Source organism: Chiloscyllium punctatum, chromosome 31, assembly GCF_047496795.1.
Source record: "Chiloscyllium punctatum isolate Juve2018m chromosome 31, sChiPun1.3, whole genome shotgun sequence".
NCBI lineage: Eukaryota > Metazoa > Chordata > Chondrichthyes > Orectolobiformes > Hemiscylliidae > Chiloscyllium > Chiloscyllium punctatum.
This window is the reverse complement of record NC_092769.1, coordinates 256,338-277,444: the sequence shown is the minus strand read 5'-3', so window position 1 is coordinate 277,444 and position 21,107 is coordinate 256,338.

Here is a 21,107-nt window from a genome sequence, read left to right as displayed (position 1 = left end):
ATAATACTGTGGCCCCTTGTTCTGATGTCCCAGCCAGGGGAATTGTCACCCCTATTTCCAACCTGTCTCGCACTGACAGAGTTTTATATATTTTGCTGAGATCTCCACTCATTTTCCTAAACCCCATGGAATACAGGCCCAGTCACCCCAAACTCTGCTCCCACAACAAACCTGTCATCCCAGAGATCAGTCTGGTTATCCTTTACTGCTCTTCCTCAATGTCAGGTTTCTCCTTTATTAGGTAAGGAGACCAAAAACTGCACACAATAATGCACAATGTGCGAGATGATACCTCAATAAGGCCCTGCTCAACTACAGTAAAACACCCTTACTCCTGGATTCAAATCCCCCTGAAATAAAGGTGAATACACTATTTATCTGCCTATCTGTTTTCTGCTCCTGCAAAATTGCTTTCTGTAACCAGTGCACAGGGATATCCAGATCCTTTTCAATGTTGCACCTCCCCACGTGTTGGGTCTGTGTATACTGGTCAGCGTGCCAATGCCATTCTCAGTATTGACTTCTCGATTCAGATCTCATTGCCCTACACTGATCTCGGAGGGTTGCACAGAAGGAAACAAAAATGCAGCTTCAGTTCCTTTATAGATCAACATTTTTCAAACAATCCCATTTCAAATGATAGGCTCCCGTTCTGCTTTTACCATCAAAGGTCACAATATCACATATCCCCCATAGACCATACCCCCCCACCCACTCATTGCTCTCCATCTGCCATGTATTTACCCAGACACTCCACTTGTCGGAATCACCTTGCAGTTTTTTTGACATCCTGCACCCCCACTCACAATCCGATATTGTTTAGTGCCATCACCAAACTTGGAAATATTGAATTTGATCCACTCAACAAAATATATATTGTGTATTGGGAATAGCTGGAGCCCAAACCCCGATCCTTGCTATATCCTCCAAGCCTTCCTTTCAAATAAACCCATTGTTTTATTCCTACTCACTGCTTCCTGCCCGTTCTCCCATTCTAAAACCATATTAGTCCCAGTCCCAGAGGATTTGAATTTGCATAATAGGCTTGGGGCTTTATCAAAAATCTTTCTGAAAATGCAATCATATTTCATTGATTGCTTCTCCATAATTATGCTCAACGTCCCTTTCTCAAATATGATTCCCATTTGATCAATCTCGGTTGACTTTACCTGTGCTCATTACTTTCAGTTCCAATACTTCCTCTAAGACTGTTTGGTTGCTAATTTCATTCTTTTCCTTTTTTCTCAACAGACTAATGTTCACTAGGATTGTTGGGAAGTTTTCTTTTTTGTTTTGTTTTCTTCTGTGAAGACATAAATGTAGTATTTGCTCCATAGTTATGCCTTTTCCCTGTCCTCAATTCTCTGGTATCAGACTGTCAGAAAGCTGCACATTTTTCCACTTCATTTTGCCATTGACATATTTTCAGAAGATATTACAAGTTCAATCTTAAAACCATTGTTAATATACTCTTCAGAGACCCATCAATTCGTATCTTAAACTACTCAATGATTGACCTTCCACAGCCATACAAACACAGAAGCACAGACTTTGTACCATCAAAAATACAGCACGGTCGACATTTGTCCCATTTTCAGACCCAAGTCCCGTAGCCGTGAATCTTATGGCATTTCAAGTGCACGGCCGTGTATTTTCTAATGGTTGTGAAGTTACCATGACAACTTCTCTCTCAGGAAGGGCTTTCCTGATCCCAACACACTCTGGATGAAAAACAAACCTCAATTCCCTTCACTTTAAAATGTGCTGCATTGTTCTTGGCCCTTTGACTAAAAGGAACAGCTGCAGTCTATCCACCCTGTCAATGTCCCTTAGAATCCTTTCCTTCTGAATCACGGCCCCCTCAGCCTTCTCTGCTCCAAACTAAACAACCTGAGTTTATCCAGCCTCTCGCCATAGCTGATATGCTCCATCCCTGGGAACATCCTGGTGAATCTCCTCTGAGCCCCCTCCACTACAATCAGATCCTTCCCGTAGTGTGGTTCCCAGAACTACACACAGTTCTCCATCTTGGCCAAACCAAAGTTCCGCATAGCTCTTATAATCTATGCCTTGATGAATAAAGATTATGTTTCCGATCCCTTATGCTTTCTCAAAATTGTTCATTAACGTATTTAGTCACATTCAGGGAAGTGTGGAGAAACACCCTCTGAGCTTCCTCATCTGCTGCCATTCATTGAGTACTCCCTGTCCAGTTCCTTCACCCAAAGTGTATCACATCATATTTAGCAAGTTACATTACATCTGCCATTGCTCTGCCCATCTGACCATTCCATCTATATCTTACTGTAACATAAGACCTTCCTCCTCACTGCCAACCACCCGGCCAATCTTTGTATCAAACACAAACTTAGTTGTCACAATCCCAGCACCCCTGCCTATATTCACAGCTGCATCATTTATGAATACCACAAATAATAAAGTTAACGATCACACAACACCAGGTTAAAGTCCAACCGGTTTGTTCGGAGCCACTAACTTCGAAGCGCTGCTTCTTCATTAGGTGGTTGTGAGCGTTGAAAGCTCGTGCCTCTGAATAAACTTGCTGGAATATAATTTGTTGTTATGTGATTTTTAGATTTGGTCACCCCAGTCCAACACCAGCACCTCTGAATTCAAGCACTGATCCCTGTGATACACCATTGGACATCGGTCTCGAGTCACACTAACAACCTTCAACCACTACCCTCTGTCTCCTAACATTAAGTTGATTTGGATGCAACCTGGCAAAACATTGATGACTCGTACCTGTTCCCTTGTTATTCATTTCTGCTTGACACACTTGCAGAATATCTGAAGATTTTCCTTAATCTTACCCTACCAGCAGGTTTCTATGACCCTGTTTTAGGCAGTTCTCACCAAGTGATGAATTTCCTGAAAATTACGGTCTTAAGTGGCCAATCCCTTATCTTGCCATTATTTGCCTTGAATTTGGATTGGGCAGCCAGGGAAGTGTCCTGTTCATCTCCAATTTGTCATATGTTTTGTGAATTTTGTAAATTTCACTGTGATCCACCTGTCATTCTTTGAAACACTCGAGAACATAGGCCGAGTTTCCTCATCCGACAATCTCGCCATCTGTGAGATTAATCTGGAGAACGTCCATTGCAATTTTATTGTGCTCAGTATATTCTTTCTCAGATTGGGTCACCAACACTGTTCACAATGGATGCAGGTTTGCTCGCTGAGCTGGCAGGTTCATTTCCCGACGTTTCCTTACCTAACTAGGTAACATCTTCAGTGGACCTCTGGCGAAGCGATGCTACACATTCCTGCTTTCTTTTTAATGGTTTATTTGAGTTGTTGATGTCATTTCCTGTGGCGAAGTCACTTTCTGTTCCTTTTCATAAGGGGTGGCAGATGGGGTCTAACAACTAACAGCACATCGAGTTAGACATCTGCCAGAAATACATGTGGATTCTCTCCATTGATCCTATTAATTTCTAAATATCCAATATCACGTGCTGCATAATAGATTCCAACAGTTTCCCTGCAGATGTCAAGTTAATTAGTCGACAGTTCTCCAAACTATGTCTTCTTCCCTTTATAGATGTATGGATCCCTTCCATTAATCTATAGTGCTTGGACCACGTTTGCTAACTTCCATTTATCCGGAATGGCTTCCGGCCTCTGCAGAATACACAGGAAAATAAAACACAGTCATCGACAGTGCAATTAATACTTCTGTTGCTGATTTATGTCTGACATTTTAATTTGAAGTACGTCAGGTTTGTCAGACTCAGCAATGCTCAACATAGTTACACTTTCAAATACTACCTTGTTACTGATATAAATTGACTTTTTGTCTTCAGTTGCACAAGTGCTACATGATCACTTGGTATTACTGGCTGATTTTATGGTTCTTCCTCCTTGAAGACAGATACAAAGCAATTGATTATTTTCTTGGCCATTTCCCTGTTCTTCACAATAAACTCTCCTCTCCCAATTACCAATTTCCATATTTGACCTTGCTTTTACTTTGTTTCCTTTGAAATACACATTGTAGATTTATGCAGTGTTTTTGTTCCTGTTTGTTAGCATTCATGTTCTATTTTTGATTTCCTTATCAGTTTCATGGCCCTTGTTTCTGGATCGTGAATTTCTGAGAATTCTCAGGTTTCAACAATGACTGAAATTCTTCTGAAGCCATTTCCTATGGTTATGACATTTTCGAATTTGTTATGTTAAACATCATTATGTCACTTTCCCTTTCTTTGATGCTTGCACCTGAAATAAAAAGACTGTGCAATATTTCTATAAATTTCCTGGTCCTGATCAGATATATTCAGGAACACTGCAGGAGTACATAGAAGGAATTTCCAGAGCCCTGGCTGATAGTTTTGCACCATCGCTGGCCAACGGGCGAAGTCACGAAGGACTGGAGGACAGCGAATGCTGTGTCCTTACTCAAGAAGGGCTACAATGAAAAACGTGGGAATTATAGACCAGTAAACGTAAAATCTGTTGGAGGTAATTTACTTGAACAGGTTCTGAGCGATAAGATATACATGCATTTGGAAAGACAGGGTGTGATTAGGAGCAAGATTAGAGTGGTGCTAGAAAAGCACAGCAGGTCAAGCAGCATCCGAGGAACAGGAAAATCAATGTTTAAGGCAAAAGCCCATCATGAAACTCAGCACGGCTTTGTGCATGGGAGATCATGGCTCACAAATTTGTTCGAATTCTTTGATTAAGTGACTAGCAACGTTGAGGAGAGCAAGATGGTATATGTCGTCTTTATGGATTCCAGTAAAGCCTTCAATAAGGTTCCACATGGTACGCTGCTCTGGTTAGATCGCATGAAATTGGGGAGGAGCTGCCAAATTAGATACAAAATTGCCTTGTTGTTGGGAAGCAGAGGGTAATAGTGGAAGGATGCTTGTCAGCCTGGAGGCCTGTCATTAATGGACGGGTTAGTGCTGGGTCCACTACATATTACATATATCTATGGTTTAGATGAGAATGAACAGGCATGATTTGTAAGTTTGAAGACAGCACTAAAATAGGCAGCATCATGGAGAGTGAGGAAAGTTATCAGAAATTTCAGAAATTACAGCAGTACCTTGATCAACTGGAGAAGTGGCTGAGAAATGGCAAATGGATTTTAATATAGATCAGTGTAAATTCTTCCATTTTAGAAACTCAATTCAAGGTTAGAGCTTCATGGTTAATGGTTGGTTCCTAAGGAGTGTAGTTGAACAGAGGGACCTTGGAATTCAGGTGCATGGTTCTCTGAAATTTGATTCAGAGGTAAATATGGCAGTGAAGAAAGCTTTTGGCACACTGGCTTTCATCAGTGTATATCACTGAGTATCGAAATTAGTGAGTTCCGTTGCAATTATACAGGATGCTGGTGAGGCCATATTGGGAGCGTTATATTCAGCTGTGTTCACTTTGCTATGGGAAGGATGGTATTAAACTGGAAAGACTACCGAAGAAATCACAAGAATGTTGCAAAGGACTCAATGGTCTGAGTTATTGGGAGAGGTTGGACAAGCTAGGACTTTTTATTTTAGATGTATGAGGCGAAGGGGGAATCTGAGAGAAGTGTATAAGGTCATGGGAAGGACGGACAGAGTGAATGCACTCATTTTTTTTCCAGGGTTAGGCAATCACGGACAAGGAAGCATCAGTTTAAGGTCAGAGGGGAAACAATAAAAGGGAACCTGAGGACCAACTGCTTTTCACACAGGGGTGATATGCATATGTAATGATGTGCCAGTGGAACAGGTTGACGAGGGAACATTCGCAACATTTAAAAGGCATTTGTACAAATACATGGACAGGAAAGGATTAGAAAGATACAGGGCAATGACAGGGAAATGGTGTTCGCGTGGATGGACATTTTGGTCGGAATGGACGTGTTTCGGCCGAAGGGCCTGTCTCCGTGTTGTCTGACTCTATGACTCCAACAAACATTGTTTGCTTCCCACTGTATGTTATATTGCACTTTCCCAATTCACTGGAGCGAACTTGACCCTTTAGCCTCCAGGCTACCATGATGTTTAACCAGAACTTTCAAGCATTCTATATTCATGCAGACACCGTGTAAAATGCACCTTATTAACGTCTCTATTCCTTCAAAGCTGATTCAAAGCAAGGTTATTAATTCTTCCTTCTGATCACACAACACCAAACCCAAAATAGACTGCTCTATAGTTTGCTTCACAACATACTCTTCAACCCACCTCACATACATGTGCAGAGTTTATTTTGCACAGCATAAGCAGTCACTTAGTCCATACAGTTTAGATGGAACTTGAGAACATCTGATAAAACTGCAGTATCCATGATACTTGCATATCTAATTCCCAGAGCACATGATGCTCAGGTTTTCTGCAACCGAGATATAACACACCAATATTTGTTGCGCCTTGCTATTTGTAAGTTCTACATAAACTGATTCTGTGGAATCTGAGGGACAGGTCTGTGTCATTATTAGTAATAGACTTGGACAGGACATTCGGGAAGGCTCACCTCGACGCTGAGATGATCTGAAGATATCTCCATCAATACAGGACAAGCATCAATATCCTCCCCGCTCTGTCAGGATAATGGTCACCGAATTCTCTCTGCTCCCTCACCCTGTCTGTATATCTGTTATAGCACCTACCCCCAGAAAATCCTCATGTCTACCTCCAAATAAGGCTCAGACACTACCACTCTCACTATTGAATTCAGCAACGTCCTTCCCAGAATTTCTCTATCACCTACGCAATACGCCCACACATTAATAATACTATATGGATTCAAAACTGTCGACTGCCTCATTCCGGACACCTCACAATTCCTCCTAGATCAACCTCCATCAGCACTAACAGCAAGGCCATCCACTCCTGTCCTCACTCCTTCCATCCCTTTCTTCTATTCCAAGAGAAACAGCCTGAAATAGGACAGAAACGGCCAAGCTGGGTGCTGGAGGGCCCAGTATCCATTCCCTCACCACCCCCCCCCCCCCGACACCCACCATGTGGGGCAGAACCTAGTACAAGATGAAGCGGACTGGGGTGCCTCGCATGAAATTTGTGGGACATTCATGTCCCACTGACCGATTAAGGAGCAGTGCACAGTGAAAGACAATTCTCACTGTAAACACACTGGCATTTCGAACGACAGTCATTTAACTCTCCCCCCCCCCCCCACCAAATACAGTTAGCTCACTGCACAGAGATGTAGACACAGAAATACACAGAATTATTGGTATCACCCCAATATACGAACAAACACAAAATATACAAGGGAATAGGCATACACACGTAGAAACACACGCAGACATATAGAGTCATACAAAAATAGACACAAACATAGATAGAAACACAGGCTGATACACAGAAAGACAAACATAGATGCTCAAATACACAGATGACAAGCAGATGGACAAACATACGCACACATAGACACAGATACAAATTGTTAAGTTTTTTGTTTTATAATGGGATCAAGGATTCTTGGGGTAAGGCAGGAGAATGAGGTTGAGGAACATATAAGAAATTATTGAATGGCATATCAGACTAGATGGGCCGAATGGCCTCATTCTGCTCCTTTTTTCATGTGGTGCTATGCTAACAGGTATTCTCTTCCTGAGACAACAGCAGAGGCTGGGTTTGATACATATTCGATTGGAAAGGTTCAATGGGAATGTGGGACAGGTTTGGAGTCCGGAATAGTTTATGTTTATTCCTAATTATTCTGTCCTTATATCTGCAAAGAGGTGGTGATTTGATGTTCAGTTAACATAGCTTTAAAATAACAGGTTCCACAAAGAAATAAGGACGTAGCTTTCACTTTAGTGTTGAGCTACCTGTGGGGTCCTCATCTTCAGGGAGCAGTGAAGACTCGTTTATAGAGTCATAGAGATGTACAGCATGGAAACAGACCTTTCAGTCCAACCCGTTCATGCCGACCAGATATCTCAACCCAATCTAGTCCCCCCTGCTGGCAACTGGCCCATATACCTCCAAACCCTTCCAATTCGTGTACCAATCCCAAATGCCTCTCAAATGTTGCAATTGTACCAGTCTCCACCACTTCCTCTGGCAGCTCATTCCATACAAGTACACCCTCTGGTTGAAAAACTTTGCCCCATAGGTCTCTTTTGTATCTTTCCCCTCTCATCCTAAACCTATGCCCTCTAGTTCTGGATTCCCCAACACCAGGGAAAAGACTTTGCCTATTTACACTATCCATGCCCCTCATAATTTTGTAAACCTCTATAAAATCACCCCTCAGCCTCTGATGCTCCAGGGAAAACAGCCCCAGCCTGTTCAGCCTCTCCCTGTAGCTCAAATCCTTTAACCCTGGTAAAATCTTTGTAAATCTTTTCTGAACTCGTTCAAGCTTCACAACATCTTTCCGATAGGAGCAAGACCAGAATTGCACGCAATATTCCAACAATGGCCTCACCAATGTCCTGTACAGCAGCAACATGACCTCCCAACTCCTGTACTCAATACTCCGACCAATAAAGGAAAGCATACAAAACGCCTTCTTCACTATCCTATCTACCTGCGATTCCACTTTCAAAGAGCTATGAGCCTACACTCCAAGGTTTCTTTGTTCAGCTACACTCCCTAGGACCTTGCCATTAAGTGTATAAGTCTGAGCTTGACTGATCTTTGTTGGACAGGACAGTCAATGTTTATTGGGAACAGACAGGAGACAGATGGTCAAACACAATCGGATCAGCCATGAGAATTCTGAATGGTGCAGCCAAATGACTAACTGTTGCCCCTACCCCGTGTGTTGTTCCCTCAATCCACCCTCAAGGATATTACATGGTAGGGGACCACACCATTAAATCAGACAAAATCGATACAATGACACTGGAGGAGACAATTCTGTCACTCTAATGAATTGCACAGCAACATAGAATGAAGTAATTCAGCTCGTTGAGAACATTACACAGCCCAGCAGAAGGCCATTCAACCCGCCTGAACGGCTACCCAGGAGCAGGGAACATTCACTCTCCTGTCCAGCAAAGATCAGTCGCTAACAGGAAACTGAGAGTAGAGATAAATGTTTATTTTCAGGCTGCAAAGCTGTAACTGATGGAATGCCTCAGAGATCACTGTGGGGTCATCAATGATCAACAATTTGTATCCAAGATCTGAAAGAAGGGGAGGGAATTGTTTGGAGCTCAATTAGCTCGTAATCCAAGATGGTTATTTAATGTGTCATCAAATGAAGGTAGTGAGTCTGCAATGTGTAAAAGACAGGGAAGGTTAGTGAGCTAACCTTCAGTAGAAATAGCATAAGGTAGGTTGTGTATTTTGGCATGAAGAACAAAACAATGGTAAACAATATAAATGCAGAGAGCTTGCAGAACTCTGTGATTCAGGCGGTTTCTATGTTCCTGGGACATGAATCATATGAAGTCAGTCTGCAGATGCAGCAAGTGATTTGGAAGGTAAGTGGAATGATGCTGTTTTTGGCAAAAGGTATCGCAGGAATGTTTAACTGCATCGGTACGAGGGCATTGCTGTGACCACATTTGATGCACTGGGTGCTGTTTTGATCCCCGAAACTAAAATGAAAGGATTTAATTCTTTTCGAAGATTTTCAAAGAGGTTTCCCTTTACTCATTCCTGGAATGCCGGCCTTTTGTTATCGGGGATTATCAGTTTTGATCTTAGCTGAGAAATAGAATTCAACCATCCATGACGTTCTGAAGAGTGCATCAACTGGATGCACATTATCTCTTGTCAGGAAGACTAAAGCTAGAGAATAAATTTTAAGAAAAAGATGCATTGATATTAACACACATACTATGAAGACACCTACCAATATTTACAAATTACACAGACACATGTAAACATGTCTTCAAATTATAAAGTGGGACTTTTTTGCGATTGAAACGAATGCACTTGCATATAATCTATAATCGGGTTTTCCAGAGAATGTTCCAGAAGAGCACACCTGGTCCAGTTTGGTGTTTAGTTGACATTATCGTATGTTTCAACACAGAGAGGGAGAAAAATGTCCCCCGCCTGAGAAGCAGCAGCCTATTGATCTCTCTCTCTTACGTTGTTCCATCCGATAGCAAAGTGTGAGACCATAAAATCCCTGTGTTATCTTTACCACTAATGAAGGATTTCTGGTGAGAATTCACTAGAATCTCTCCACTGCCTGAAACAAAGGGAATTCAGCCAAATTCAACTGTTCCAGAGTGAAACCCCACTACCAGTAACTTGTGTGAGCAGAATAACTTCAAAGGCAGAATAACGTTTGGGGCACTGTATCATTTTACCATTTGTTATGAGTCCAACGTTCTGTGTCTCACACTTTTCTACAAAATGACCTACTCTGAGACCTACATCATTGGTCAGATCACAAAAATTGTTCCATTTAAGATTGGTGTAACCAGTGGAGGAGTGGGACTGGAAAAGGACGGAGTGACCTTCCAACATTGGTTGAAACACAAATGAGAAATTTTCAAAGGGCTGTTCAAGTGGAAATTCCCTTCCCCGGAAGTTTGTGGTGCTGGATGCTTGCATTTATTCAAAATTATATTTGGTGACATTTGACAGACAAGTGAATGCAGACAAATGGCATACAGACAGAAAAATGCTTTTGAGACCACATGCACATCACCCATGGAATTTGTGAGTGGTGAAGCGGTGACAAAGTGTCTAATAGCCCACTCCTGCTGCTCAGTCCAATGTCCCTATGTTCTATTCAGCTCCTCCCAGCTCCTGATATTAGCAGATGGAGGCCACCTGTTCCAAATACCTGGTCCACTGGAACACAGGATGTCATCCTCAAGACTGTCACACACGGTTTGGTGTGAGTTGGAAAATGTTATTTGGAAAACTAGGCTGGTTTCGAAAGACAGCTCTGGTCTCTTTACAGAGTATCTCCTCTCTGCAACTTGTGCTTCATTTGTTGGTCATGTTGGAGACCCAGATTCACTATGAATACAGCCCCCATACCTCACCCTGAGATGACTCACAAAATACTTTACTCTCTGTGACTGCAACATTCAGTAACAGAACGTTCAGGAAAATTACAATTATTAACTTTATAATTACAGAATATGAGAACATAAGAAGCAAGATTAGGTGACTCGGATGATCAACCTATTGCATACCATCATGGCTGACTTACTGTTATCAATAACTGGTCTTTAATGTCCAATTCTTCACACCCTTTAGCACTCTGACAGGCCAAAAAATTCATGTACCACCTCTTTGAATACTTTCCATGATGTAACTCCCCTCACTATCTAGCCCAGATAATTCCTGGCATTGATTACCCTCTATGAGAGGAAAACACTCCCAACACAGACACCATTATCTATTGATATGAACAAGAGGTGAAGACAGGGGCTCAGGAAAGAGTGAATGGCCTTGATGACAAGGTAGCATTTTACTGTGGATGACATCAGGACCACCTACTTATTTGAGATTAATGGGAATTAGGTATACGCACCCCACTGGTTTGGGGTCTTTCAGAGCACAAAGAAAGATGTTTATGGTCGGTGACTGACAATCCTTTCAGTCCTGGGACATCTCTGCAGGAGATCCTCAGGGTAGCTGCCTCAAAACAAACACCTTCATAAGATCAGAAATGGGGATGGTCACTGAAGACCACCCAATGTTCAGAACAATGTGTCACACCTCAGCTCCTGAAACACTCTGTGTCCATGTGCAGTAAGACCTGGACAGCATTCAGGTTTGTGCTGTTAAAGTGTCAGTAACATTCATGTAACAGCAAGGCCAGACACTCTACATTTCCACAGTTAAATGAAGAGCTCATTCAGCTTCTCAGGCACATTAGAAACAGATATGTGGAAGCCATTCAGCCCATCGAAACTACTGAACAAAGAGAGGAATAGCCGATTCAATCCTCCTGCCTGTTCCACAGGAAGAGAAGGGGTCTGATTACCACATCAAGCTGTTAAACAGGAACAGGCAGGGCCAGGTCCGACCCATGAACCTGTTCCATGGGACCTGGAGGAGGCCATTCAGCCCCTCGAGACACTTATACAGGAACAGGAGGGTGTCATTGATGCTCCAACCTGACAAATCAATGGAGCAGAGAATGCACTCTGAGACGGATCCACGATGTTCTTCATGGCTCCATTACCTGTGGGACACTTGAAACTTTAATATGGTATGCTGCCAGTGAGGAAGGTAGCCAGATGCTTTGTCTGAAATCTCAGAGAGGCATCTTCCGCCTCTGAGAAGACAGACCCATGTCCTCCATGGATGTCAGAAGCTGGTGGGAATAGTTAACTGTTTTAGAATGAAGGTATTGTGGCTGTTGTCGGGATTGTGGATAACATGACGTTTAATGTAGGATCACACACTAAATGCACTGTATTAATGTGGGGAGAATTAATTCAAAGACGGATCCTCTGTCTCTCTCAATCAACATATGGAGTGGGGGTGGGATGAGGGGAATGTCCTCGGAGGCTCTTAACCTATTGAGAATCACTCAACCTGAGTTAATAAAACTCATGGAATTTATCATCGTATCAGTGCCTGTTTAGAACATCATGAGTGACTGTCCATCCCCCTTCAGGTTCAATACAATCATCTCTTATTCTCTCACTGAGCTTCACTCTCTGCTCATTGTGCCATCATCCCAGGGATTAGTCTGGTGAAACTTGAGGGAAAGTCTATCCAGAGTACCCCAAATACTGCCTCAACAACACTCACGGGGATGATCGCAAAAATCATTTTCTCTCACTTAGACATCGCCGTTTCTTTCCTGTGCCACAAAAAGCCATTCTTTCTCTATGCACTCCGACTGACATGGAATGTATAAGTTCCTTACATCTGTACGTCAGCATCAATAAAGCCAACACCAGAGATGCGTATGGAGATGTGCATCACTCTCGGGGAGAATTTCAATGAGATTGAATACACCTAAAATAGGGGATGACACCGACCTGAATAGAAATGAGCTATAGGAATACGGGAAACAGGCAGAGGAAGGGAGCTATCTTTACTTCTGTTGTTCTCTCACAGGATGTATGCAGACCTGGTCAGGGCAGCATGTTATGCCGATCTTGAACTGAATGTTTGGTTCAGCTGTTCCACAGGACAGTAAAGAGAAAAGCACATTCCTGTGGGATTGTAGTGTTACAACACAGGATACATTCTCCTGCTTAATGTAAAACCAACAACAGGGAAATGATTTATCCACTGCAGTAATCCATGATAATTCTAGAGTCCATAACTATTTGAAGTAAACATTAACAACTTTATTTCTTAAAGCATAACAGGGAATAATAGATGAATGAATATTTACAGCTTCTTCCTCTAAGCTATATTTTATCTCTCCCCCCCCCCACTATATTAGTTCGATTAGACTCCTAATTAAGATTTACAAAACAAAACTTCTTGTCTCAAAACCGAGAAGCTGTCGGTTCTTCTCCATATTCCTGTCTTCTTTTCTTCTTTGAGATTCTGCTTTTCCAAGTTACGAATCAATAAAGTTACCGAGAGGAAAACTATTTTTCAGGCAGTCTTTGCATGCTGGTAACTTGTCAGATCTCCTCTCAACTGTCAATTTCCCGCGGTCTTGTACCCCCAAACCATTGGACTGTGTCATTGGCTTTTAAGATTATCAATATACTAAATTCACACTTGATTGGAGGTGGGCACTTTGGGTTATAACTTAAACAGTTTGGCTGAATTTGTTTTTGTCTTGAGAAAATAAACTAATCGACCAAATGTTACATTAAATCTATTTTTCGAAGACTTGGTGCTGTCAGGTAGTTATTGCTGGCTTTTAATTCTGTTAAAGGTGCAGAACACCCACATGTTCCTCACAGAAGTCACACTGAAACCTGAACAGAGAAGAATGACCCATTGACTTCGCTTAAGGACTTGGGGCAAGCAGATGGGCTTTAATGGCAAATGAAAATTGTTGCTTTTAATTTCCCTCATGAGATTTCAACAGACTATTATTCTGTGGCTCTAGAGTATGAGTCTTGAACACCATAAACTGCCGTCCCGTATGTACAGAGAACAAGTTAAACATCCTCAGAGCAATTTTTTTAGTGATGGACATATGGTTAGAAGGAACTTGAAACTGTTAAACAAAGGCACAAATTCTGGTTTATTCAGAAGTTGCAATGAGACTGAGACGGGACTGGAGTATCATGACGGTGATATTGGACAGGATTCGTGCGTGGGGACGAGATGGAGATGTAAATTTGTGAAGGACAAAATGGGTTATGGAGTTTGAGAACAGTCTGGTTCCTTCTTGCATATCAGTGAGTAATTTAGAAATAGTAGTTTGACACTGATTAATATAAGGAAAGGAGGTTTTGTTTGTAACTGAAGACATTGTCTTGCAATTTTCAAATTTTATATATCATGAGCAGAAATTCAGTTCAACCCAGTTTAGTAGACAAATATAATGACTTACCAGGTACACCAATTATAGCGAGGATGGGATAGTAACCACCTTGAATAATCCAAAGGATATCCTGGATCCGTGATGCTAATGATATCCAAGGCTGAGAAAGGTAGTAAAGACCCAAGGATAAACTCCTGACTGTTATTGTAATATTCCAGTCTAATATTCTCAGATTCTGATAGATTGTTGAACCATTCCAGTCTAATGATCTCAGATTCTGATCCATTGTTGTACCATTCCAGTTTACTAATCTTACATTCTGATCCACTATTAGAACATTTCAATCTAAGGTCCTCACATTCTGAACCATTATTCTAACGTTCCAGTCTAATGTTCTCAGATTCTGATTTCTACTCCCCCTCTCTCTCGAGCTGATGATCCCTGTTAGTGCTGTCAGTGATGCTCCGACTCATACTATGGGATACCACACTGAAAAGAGCCCACTTATCATTCAACGATGGAAACTCTCCACTGGGATAATTCGGATCCACGGAGATTGACATTAATCACAGTCACTGAACAAATAGCTCCAGTTAACCCCTTTCAATTTACCATTGATTTTATTAAAATTCTAAAGAACGTATAAAATTTATACATTTGGCATGAGATATGTGGGAGTGACTGAGGAACGGAATATTGGAGATGGTAGATTGATTGCGTGCAATCATTCAATCTGCCTTGGATATGGTAATAATGACAAAGGATTGTCAGAACATAAACAAGTTTCTACGTTTATAAATGGAAACATACAATCTGCAACTACTGATCAGTGATAATAATGTCAGTAAAATATGGAGAGAACTTTTCTAGTCCAGAATCTGAAAGGAAAATGTGCCTACGATAACATGAGTGATAAAGGACAACTGACATGAATATGTCAACAGAGAATATGACGTGACACACAATTCAGATGAGTATTCGAGAATCAGAGAAGGCAGGTGAGGGTCATGCTGTTAATGTTATCGATGTCAATCAACTGTGATTATTTTCCATTGGATTTCAATTGCAGTGTGATTATGATATTGGGGACATGGCTGCTGAGACTGGAATGAGGAAACATGATATTTCCCACTCATCACTAGTGAAACGTTACTCTTTGTAAATCATTTGAAGATCAAATTTCAGGATACAGCTCCAATGAGGAATGAGGAGAGCCAATATTAACCATGCAACCAGAAGATATTGGAGCAGAAATTTGGACATTAGGCCCCTTGAGCCTGCTTCACCATTCAATGATGGCTGTTTAGCTTCTCAACCCCATTCTCCCGCTTTCTACATTTAATCCTTGATCCCCTTTACAGTCAAGAACCTATCTGTCTCACTCTTAAATGTACTCAATGATCTGGACTCGACAGCCCTCGGTGGCCTCTGTGGCAGTGAATTCCATAGATTCACCACTGTCTGGCTGGAGATGTTTCTCTTTATCTCTGTTTGAAAAGATCTTCTCTTTACTCGGTCCCTTTGGGTACTCGCCTCTCCTACCATTGGATATCTCTTCCCAAAATCCACTCTGTCCCACGGCATGCAGTATTCTGTAAGTTTCAATTAGACCTACTAACATCTTTCTGAACTCTATCAAATACAGACCCAGAGCCCTCAAATATTCTTCGTATGTTAAGCTTTTCATTCCTGGCACCATTCTTGTGAATCTCGTCTGAAAACGCTCCAGGACTAGTACATCCTTCCTGAGATATGGGACCCAACGCTGCGCACAATAATCCAAATGTAGCCTGACCAAAGCCTTGTAGAGCCTTAGAAGTACATCCCTGGTTTTATATTGAAGCCTTCTTGAAATAAATGCCATCATTGTATTTGCCTGCCTAACTACTGACAAACTGTAAGTTTACCTTTCAAGACTCCTGGACTAGAACGCCCTAGTCTTTTTGCACTTCAGATTTCTGAATTTGCGTGCTATTTATAAAATAGTCTATGCCTCTATTCATCCTGTTAAAATGCTTATCCACACTTTTCCACATTGTACTACCCCTGCCACTTCTTTGTTCACTCTCCGACCCTGTGAAAATCCTTCAGCAGGTGAAAGTGAGGACCGCAGATGCTGGAGATCAGAGTCAAAAATTGTGGTCATAGAAAAGTACAGCCTGGCAGGAAGCATCCGAGGAGCAGGAGATTTGACGTATCAGGTATAAAGCCTTCATCAGGAATGTGGGGTGGGCGGAAAGTGCCAGAGAGATAAATGGGAGGGGCTGGTGCTGGGAGGAAGGTCGCTTGGAAGGTGACAGCTAGATGAAGGTGGGTGGTGATAGTGATAGTTCAGAGTGGAAGGTGGAGTGGCTAGATGGGAAGGAAGATGGACAGGTAGGACAGTTCAAGAGGGCGGTTCTGAGTTGGAGGGTTTGATCTGGGATAAGGTGGAGGGGAGATGAGGAAACTGGTAAGATTGTCCTTGATACCGTGTGTTGGAAGGGTCCCAAGGCAGAAGATGATGCGTTCTTCCTTCAGACGTCAGGTAGCTAGAATTTGACAGTGGATGAGGCCACAAACCTGCAAAGCCTTGGCGGAGTCGGAGGGGGAGTTGAAGTATTCAGCCACAGGTCAGGGGGGTTGTTGGGTGTGTGTGTCTGAGAGTGTTCCCTGAACTGTTCTGCAAGTTGACGTCTTCTCTCGCCAATGTAGTGGAGACCAGGAGCAATGGACACACTAGAAGAGGTATTTGGATGCACAGGATGTTATCTGACTGATGTGGAAGGATCCTTTGGGGCCTTGGGTGGAGGTGAGGAGGGAGGTGTTGGCACAGGTTTCATACCTGTTGTAGTGGCAAGGGAAAGTGCCGGGAGTGGAAGGTGGCTTGTTGGGGTTGCGTGGACCTGATGAGGGAGCTGTGAGGGAATGGTCTCAGCAGTATGATGATAGGGGTAGGGAGGGAAGTATATCTCTGTTGGTGAGGTCTGACTGTTGGTGGCAGAAATGGCGGAGGATGATGCGTTGTATCCTGAGGTTGGTGGGATGGAAGGCATGCACCAGAGAGGTTCTAACTTGTTGTAGTTGGAAAGGTGAAGCTCAAGGCCGGAGTTTTGGGCAGTTGAGGAGATGCGCCAGAGCACCCTCCTGCAGCCAAACCACCTCTTCAATGCTACCTGTCCCTATATCTATTTTTGCACAGTTTGAAAGCTTAACCCAAATGCCCTCAGTTCCGTCATATAGATAATGAATGCACAAAGTGAAAAGTTGTGGTCCCAAAACTGAGTCTTGTGGAACACCACTTGTCACTGGCTGCCATCCTGAGAAGGACACTTTAGTCCACACTCTCTGCCTTCTGTCAGACAGCCAAACTTCAACTTCCACCTTGCCTCTAACACCATGGACGCATATCTTTCTCAATAGCCTCATGCATGACACCTTGTCAAAGGATTTTTGAGGTGCAGATGGATAACATCTATTGGTTCTCCTTCATCAAATCTGCACATTACTCCCTCAATGTATTCTAGCAGGTTTGTCAGGCATGACCTCCCCTTGATGAAACCATGCTGACTCTGTCCTATTTTACCAAAGACCTCCAAGAATTCAGAAATCCCATTCTTCACGATGAATTCCATGATCTTACCCACAACCAAGTCTGCAAATCAGTCTGCAGTTTTCCATCTTCTGCCTAACTCCCTTATTAAACCGGGTGTCATGTTAGCAATTATACAGCCACTTGGCCCTTTCCTGATTTTAGTCATTCCTGAAAGATTACCACTTTCGATGTACTAACTCTTCAGCGATCTCCCTTACAAGGCTGGGGTGTAATCCATCTGGTCCAGGTGAGTTATCCACATTCAGGCCATTCCGTTTTCTAACATGTTCTTCTTGGTGATGGCCACTGTATTTAGGACTGCCCTCTCACTCTCTTCAATTCTTGGGAAATTACTCGTGTATTCCACCGTGAAGACTGATGCAAAATTCCTCAGCCATTTCTTTGCTTCCCACTACTGTCTTTCCAGCATCATTTCCCAGTGGTCCATATTCACATTTATGTCTCTTTTGCATTTTATATATCTAAAGAATCTCTTACAGTTTCCTTTATATTACTGGTTAGCTTAGCCCCATACTTAATGTTCTCCCTCCTTATTTATTTTTTCTTGCCTTCTGTTGGCCTCAATTATCCAGTTCCCCACTGCCCTTCACTCTGCTTGCTCTTTGGCTTATATGCAATCCTTGACTTCCCTTGTCAGCCCTGGTTGCCTCATCCTCCCTGTACCATACCTCTATTACTCAGCACGCATCACTGCAGTGTCTTTTAAATTATCATGGAATCTCCAGCCATTGCTGTTACCCTGTCTTTCCGGCTAGACGCCTGTCCCGGTCAATTCTACCCAGCTTCTCCCTTATGCCTCTCCAGTTGCCTTTATTCAGCTGAAATACTGTTATCTCTGATTCTATCTTCTCTCTCAAATTTCAGAATAAATTCAACCATGTTCTGATCACTGCTTCTGAAGTTTTCCTTCACCTTAAGCTCCCTTATCTAGCCTTCATCATTAAATCCAGTGTCATCTGTTCCCGAGTGGGCTCCACCACACGATGCTCCAAAAAGCCATCCCGTAGATATTCCTCAAATTCCTTTTCTTGCGATTCACTACCAAATTGGTTTCCCATTTCACTTGCATATTGAAATCCCCCATGATCACTGTAACGTTGTCTTTCCTACAGATCTTTTCCATCTCCTGGTGTATCTTGTGCCCCAGCTCCTGACTACTCTTTGGAGGCCTCTGCAAGTCTCCAACTGTGGTTGTCTTACCTTTGTGGTTCCTCAATTCTACCATGCAGATTCTACACCATCTGACCTTACTTCCTTTCTTATTGTTGATTAAATTTCATTTCTTATTAATAATGTAAATCCACTCTCTCAATCTTTTCGATACGATATATGTCCTTGAATATCCTGATTCCCTTGCAGCCACTTCTCTGTGATGCCCATTACGTCCTCCTACCAATTTCAATCTATGCCACAAGCTCGTATACCCTATTCCTTATACTGCTCGCATTCAGATATAACCCTTCAATCTTGTGTTAACGTTCCTTCTTCTATTGCCATTTGTTTGTCCAGTGTGATTGAAGTTTGATTGCTTACACTTTCCATACACTCTGTTCTATTTGCGTCTATGCTGAAGATTTTAATAACCTCTCTTGAGCTCTGTGCTCTTACCTCCTCTTTACTTATTAAACCCTATAAGGAAACCCCTAACCCGCGCGCGCACACACACACACTCCTAATCAGTTTAAAGCTCTGTCGACATCCTTGGTTAGGATTCACTTGGACTCTGGTCCCAGCACGGTTCAGACGAAGACTGTCCCATCAGAACAGGTTATTTCTTCCTCAGTAATAAAATGTGTTTAAAGTTTGTGAGAAGATTTGTAGCTCGGGTGCTCATTGTTGTATTTCTGTTCGCCGAGCTGGGAATTTGTGTTGCAGACATTTCATCGCCTCTCTAGGTGACATTCTCAGTGCTTTGGAGCCTCCTGTGAAGCACTTCTGTGATGTTTCCTTCGGCATTTATAGTGGTTTGAATCTGTCGCTTCCGGTTGTCAGTTCCAGCTGTCCATTGCAGTGGTCGGTATATTGGGTCCAGGTCGATGTGCTTATTGATTGAATCTGTGGATGAGTGCCATGCCTCTTGGAATTCCCTGGCTGCTCTCTATTTGGTTTGTCTTATAATAGTAGTGTTGTCCCAGTCGAATTCATGTTGCTTGTCATCTGTGTGTGTGGCTACTCAGGATAGCTGGTCGTGTCGTTTCATGGCTAGTTGGTGTTCATGGATGCGGATCGTTAGCTGTCTTCCTCTTTGTCCTACGTAGTGTTTTGTGCAGTCTTTGCATGGGGTTTTGTACACTACATTGGTTTTGCTCATGCTGGGTATCGGGTCCTTCGTTCTGGTGAGTTGTTGTCTGAGAGTGGCTGTTGGTTTGTGTGCTGTTATGAGTCCTAGTGTTCGCAGTAGTCTGGCTGTCAGTTCGGAAATGCTCTTGATGTATGGTAGTGTGGCTAGTCCTTTGGGTCGTGACATGTCGTCGTTCCACTGTCTTTCCCTTAGACATCTGTTGATGAAATTGCGGGGGCATCCGTTTTTGGCGAATACCTTGTATAGGTGTTCCTCTTCCTCTTTTTGCAGTTCTGGTGTACTGCAGTGTGTTCTGGCCCTTTTGAATAGTGTCTTGATGCAACTTATTTTGTGTGTGTTGGTGTGGTTGCTTTCGTAGTTCAGGATTTGGTCTGTGTGTGTGGCTTTCCTGTAAACCTTTGTGGTGAATTCTCCGTTCGGTGTTCTCTGTACCATTACGTCTAGGAATGGGAGTTGGTTGCCCTTTTCTTCCTCTCTAGTGAATCGGATTCCTGAGAGTGTGGCGTTGATGATCCAGTGCAATTTCAACAACAGATGCCTAGGGGAAAGACAATGGAACGAGGACATTCCGCAACCCAAAGGACTAGCCACACTACCATACATAAAAAACATTTCTGAACTGACAGCCAGACTACTGCGAACACTAGGACTCATAACAGCACACAAACCAACAGCCACTCTCAGACAACTCACCAGGATGAAGGACCCGATACCCAGCATGAGCAAAACCAATGTAGTGTACAAAACCCCAAGGAAAGACTGCACAAAACACTACATAGGACAAACAGGAAGACAGCTAACGATCCGCATCCATGAACACCAACTCGCCACGAAACGACACGACCAGCTATCCTTAGTGGCCACATACGCAGATAACAAGCA